This window comes from Hippichthys cyanospilos, chromosome 22, assembly GCF_059441005.1.
Source record: "Hippichthys cyanospilos isolate Australia breed blue-spotted pipefish chromosome 22, RoL_Hcya_1.0, whole genome shotgun sequence".
NCBI lineage: Eukaryota > Metazoa > Chordata > Actinopteri > Syngnathiformes > Syngnathidae > Hippichthys > Hippichthys cyanospilos.
The window spans coordinates 6441263-6447536 of record NC_142390.1 but is presented as its reverse complement, the minus strand read 5'-3'; positions in this window follow the sequence as shown (position 1 = coordinate 6447536).

Genomic DNA, 6274 nt, shown 5'->3' with positions numbered 1-6274 from the left:
CACTGTACAGTATGTTTACATGCAGTTTATGATTTTCACAACAGATAGATAAATACAGTATGCTACACAAAAAAAGGTGTCGTGAACGTTGAGCCGCAGTCGAGCAAGGGAACACCAAATGGCTTTTACAATTACGTATCTATTAACAAAAAGTCTCTGTCGTCACTTTTAATCCCAGCACCTTCCCTGAACCATAATCCTCTTTTTTTTTTTTTTGCTGAATCACTTTGAATCCTTTGTCGCATACTTTCAAACCTGTTCAGCACCTGTCAGGGCATTTTCCGAGCACCGCGATCCTAATACGTGTTTTTTTTTTTTTAAAGTGCACTCGGGCTTTAAATAGATTACAGCTCATTATCCCCAATCACATTTCAGAATGAGCTTGGAAATGGGGGAGCAAACGGCTTTAAAGTATTTCATGGAATTTATACAAGGGTGATGCAAATTGGATTATTTGTCTTAATTATAACTCTGGAGTTGGGAGGGGCGGTATATCAAGGTCAAGATCAAAATCTACAAACGTATCCTTTCAAACCGCACCCAATTACATAACATTTTAAACTAACAGAGCACAAGAGGCAAAACCGACCAAGGTGATAGTGGGGAAAAAAAATGAATCCGACCAAGTTCCGACAACCGGAACAAAACGTGTTCAGAAGGTCGAAGTGCTTCTCTCAGCTGGCGTGGCCTTTTGCTTGTCTTCATTGAGCCGGAGCGCGGACCTACCGCCGCGATCTCATTTGTTTTTACCTGACACGTTAGGACATCGTCACATTACATCCGGCAAATACATTGTGACAAGTATTGGAGCGAGTAAATATCAACTTATACGGCTCGATAGTATCAAACCATGCAAAGTCGGCCTGCGCCGTCGTGGGAGTGAACAATGCCATCTCCCAGTGGCTCATTTCCTTGAACATCCCCGCAGGAGAGAAGCTCGGCCCACATTGCGGAGATTTCTTTCCAAATTTTATTTAAGGCCTTGTAAAACTTTGTTCAATTTCTAAACACGGCGCCGTAAAGCATCAGTGGGGTGAAATACTGCCGAGCTCTGGCGGCGTCTCAAAGTGCCCGCAGCCGCACGGACGGCGTCGAACGCGCGCGGTAACACCGTGGCGTGCCTATCACCGCCGCCGCGGTTGATAAGTTACCTTCCCGCACGCACTTGACAGATACGAGCGCTGTTTTTATACCCTGTCAATAAAAGTGATTTACCGGGGAATCAATACCACGCTCGCCCGTGCGCTGACAGTCGGCTGTCCGAAATTTATGGCGAGCAACATACGGGACATTTTTAGCTTTAACATTTACGCAGGCAGCCATTGACTAAACCAACAGCCATTTCCTGAAGGGAAAATGTTGGATGACATTTAAAGCCAAGAAAAGAAAAACACATTATAGCCCCGTACGCTTGCAGTGATGTTTCTCATCGCAATATTCCCAAGCGTACAAGTAAATCATCTCCAAACATGTCTTTTCTATAATGAGCGGTACGTCTGAAATGTTACAACGGATCGCCTTGCTTTTATGTCAGTGGTTGTCGGTCGGTACCCCTGTGAAATGTTTGAAATACACTCCGACCAGTCCAAACATCTTTGGATGGATCATCTGGGTTTTCCCTGCTAACGACTGCGCCAATTTAAAGAATTCATGACTTTTGTTTCGTGTTCCATTTAATTTGCTCTCAGTTTGAAAAGAAATTGCATTTCTTTGCTGATAGCTGCAGAAACCCTGTTAAAACCTCACTACCCCCCTGAAGTACCTTCATGTTCCCCCAAGGGCTCTCGTACCCCCATTTTGGCACCATATTCTTATATTCTAGTTTCTGAGGGAATTTCCTCTATTCTTGTATTCAACTTTTGCGGGGGGGAAACAAACATCTGCTCTAACACTATTATCCATCTGTCACCCTTGTTCCTCCCCGCTTTCCTCGATGGATTCCTCCTCCTGGCCTCCAACATGCAATAACCATCATCTTCCATGCCAATGAGCCATGTAGTCAGACTGCCGACAAAACGGTGGCACTTTATCCCTTGTAACAGTGGAGCTTGGACAGGCGATGAGTGGGTGGAACCCCCCTAAGAATGTCATTTGGGATACCCCCTTGACCTCCATGGTCAGGGATTGTTGAAGCGTAGTTGCTAGCGGACAACAAGCACTAAATGCACACATGAAAAATTCCTGCAGGGAGGATTCGTCTTCTTTTTTTTTTAGATGAACTTTCCGCTCCACCGGAAGCAAGTTAAGAGTATTTTCGCATCCATATTTATCGGTGGAATGAAATTAAATTTCTTTGCTTGATAAGCAGGGTGGTCTCCCTTGGCCAGCCGCCCACGCGCAACGGCATCTTGCGGGACCGAAGTGACATTTACTGGTAAATTTGCATGCCGCAGCTCATTAGCTAATTAGCAATCTACATAGCCTTCAGTAAAGCGCAGTTAACTTTGTCCTCAGGTGAAGGATTCTCCCACGGCTTGTTTAACAAGCTTACGAACTTGATCGGACCAGTCTTAAAGTTAAATGTGACGTGCCGTGGTTCCTAATAGGCAGTGGAAGTTTGCAGGAATTAAAACTGTCAAATATTATACTATAATTATGCCAGATTAACAGATTAATTGTAATTAATTCATTACAGTAATAGTAAAAGCAATTTTTGAGTCGTAATGGTACTTGTAGTTTTGTTATGCAATGCATGATGGGTAACCCCGGCTCCGGATTAGGTGTTTTGCTACGTGCTATGCTAATAAGGAGTTCATCATTTTGTATTAAGTAACAAAGAGGAGTGAAAGATACATACACACATATATATATATATATATATATATATATATATATATATATATATATATATATATATATATATATATATATATATATACAGTGGTACCTCGGTACTCGACCATAATCCGTTCTGAGGTGGTGGTCGAGCACCGATTTGTTCGAACACCGAAACCATTTTTCCCATAAGAAATAATGGAAAGTATGTGTGCACAAGTAAATGTGCACAAGCAGTACATGATAAAGATAAAGATAAAGATAAATAAAGCATTATAAACCATTTTGTATAATTTACTTACGTTTTGGAGAGTGGTTGATGGCATACAGGAATGGATGTGGAGAGGACGGGAGGGAGTTACTCCTTCCATGATGACGCTAGCTAACTGCGACGCGAGGTACACCGCGTTCATATTTTGCTATAATTTCCTTCTTCGGTTCAATAGTGGTCCTCATTGTTTTCCTCTTTGCCTTCCCCTTATCACTGTCTTTCTTTGGACCCATTATTAAGGGCTAGAGCAACACGAAAAAGTTTAAATCCGGGAAGAAATACTCCAACAAACGTCTTACTCCGCTGGCGGTCTGAGTTGAACTGGCGCTTACCCGCTGGCCGAGAAGGGCCGAGGAGCGCGTTCGGGTCGGCTCGGCTCGGCTAGGCTCGGCTAGTCGAGAACCGAAAATCTGATCGAGGTCCGATGCATTACCTACTTGATTTTTTTGGTCGAGCACCGATTTGGTCGAGTATAGAGGCGTTCGAGGACCGAGGTACCACTGTATATATATATATATATATATATATATATATATATATATATATATATATATATATATATATATATATATATATATATATATTTGTGGTGAATTTTACTTGAAAAAAATGCACCTTTAAAAAAGCTAGAGTGATATTGTACTTTGTGAGGAGGAGCTAGCTTAGCAAAGAGGATATATATATATATATATATATATATATATATATATATGTATCGTGGTGAATTTTACTTGAAAAAAACGCACCTTTAAAGAAGCTAGCGTGATATTGTACTTTGTGAGGAGGAGCTAGCTTAGCACAGGAGCAGATTGAGATCGGTTTATCACATAAATGCAAAGCTGCATCTGCACGGCTTCATCAAAACGCCATCATTTGCCCACATCACGTGTCTTCGGGAGCTGTGAATCTCGCTCCTCCTCTAGGAGCCGCGCTAATATTTACATCAGCGATAAAAGTCATTGTTGTGCAGCCCACTCTAAATCTGAGGCTTGCTACTGTCGCAGATGACAGAGGAAGACATAAAGCATCCCTTGCTGTGATGGAGCGCTCCCGATACTTTTATTGGGTCGCGCTGTCTGACTCTGCTCTAACGCTGTGTGATTCTACTTGGCTTTGGGTATCATGGCGTTGCATAAAAAAAAAAAAATCCAGATGAATGATGATTTTGCATGCTGGAATCTGAATTTAAAAGGACACTTTGTTGAAGCTATTAATGATGTCGTAGGGTATTTTCTTCATTACTTTTAATTGTGTCAATATTTAACCCGCCAGATAACTTTTATTTACTTATATTTTTTGGTCCAGTCAATTTTTTGCGCCCTGTGTACTGTAAATACGAGAAACCAATTAAAACAGAGTTGAATCTATTGACATTCATGTTCACGGTTTTAAAAATAGCACAATTATGGTAAGAAAAAATATTACAATACAATATTTGGATCACTTTAACTTGTTTCTTTTTGTCAACCTTAAAAAGGACACATTTTTTGGTATTCTTATACAATAATAATCTTATCAATGATTGGAGTGGCAAGTGGGGGGGGGGGCACAAAATATTTTCTCTTTCCTAGGCTTTACAAATTATACTTGAGAAGCTCTGCTTTAACCTAACATTGTGGGTTATTTTGCACCCCCCCCAAAATACTACACAAGATACTGGATCTTACATTGGGTTATTTTCAACCCAAGTGATTTTAGATGTTATTTGATTCTTAGAAATATGCTGTGCCAACCAATTAATTTTTTGAACAAAAATTCGACCAAAAACGTTTTTGTTTTCAATGACAACTCACACCTCAAACGACGAGTAAAAGTACAAATTTAATGCGCGCAATGTTTAGTCAGTTATTTATTTATCTGACAAACCAATACCAGAACAGAACATGTCATGTAAATTTGTTATAAATAGTTCTTGGTGAGAATTAAGACCATATTTTCACGTCAAACTTGAAGTCGTTAGGCTAACTAGTTAGCTAGCTCGCTAACTAGCTAAATAGTGGATTTTTACAAGACTTGCACATCACAGGACACAGGAAACATCCGCACGAAAAGTCCAAGCGAGACAGAAGTCAGGGAGTTCGAAGGAAAAACTTTCTGATGTGCGGAAAAGTGCGTTGACCTTCAACGGGCCACGCCGTAGTGCTGATTTCAAGCTAAACGCGCGGGTAGTAGCCAGCGGTGTGTCGAGTAGAGTCTGCCAATTGCTCCGCGGGCCAAACGGAGACGAGTCCTTGCCATCTGGGGCGCCCGAGGCAAGGCCGGAAACCACTAGCTGAAAGTTTCTTCCTCATTTATTCATCTGCTCATTTTGTCTTGTGAACGTATTAAAACGCCTTCATTCAACATGTGTTGAAACGTCTTTGGAAAAGTACCAATACGATTCCTTTACTTGTAAGAGTAGACAAGCAAAACCAAATTGCGAAATTTACAGGACAAAAATAAAACGAGAAAAAATTTGTGGTCTCGTTTTCATAACTTTAGAACAGTGTTCTCAAATGGGGGTGCTCGAGATTTTAAATGAAACATGCAAAAATCCTTTAAAAATAATTACTGAATCGTTTCAGGAAAATATACATTCTTATTCAATTTATTCAATTCAATACTAAACTGGTTGGACACAACTGTGGCACAAACATTTATTTATAATTATTATCTTTTTGAGAACAGGTATAACTTTTTTTTTGATTATACGAACAAATATTTATTAATAACACGGAATTATTTTTTTACGGGAGCAGATCTCTACTGTAATACCAAAACAGTATTTATTTTGTATGTTTATTATTTTTTCTGTGAACAAGTATTTATTTATAATTATGTATTTTTGGGAATGGGTGTGACACTTCGCATTGCTGCATTTTTTTTGTGGAAAAATATGTTTTTGTAAGTTATTTCTTTTTATAACAGATTTCTCCTGTAATCCAAAAGAGGTCGCTTTAGGTTGATTTTTTTTTTTTTTTTTTTTTTTTTTTTTGGACCAAATTTTTGAAAGAGTCTAAAGGTTAAATCAGACACTGATGGCATATTTTGAGTCATTTTTTAATTTATTTTTCTTTTACCCCATAAAGGCATTGCTTTAGAATATTGAATCAAACAAAGGATGCAATCATGAAATTTTCCCATATTTTTGATCATGCCATGCCTGATTATCAATACACTTAAAATGTGTTTTAAGGGTTGGTTATAAAAGCGAAAAACTCAAGTATATTGCAGGAAATCTACTTCCTC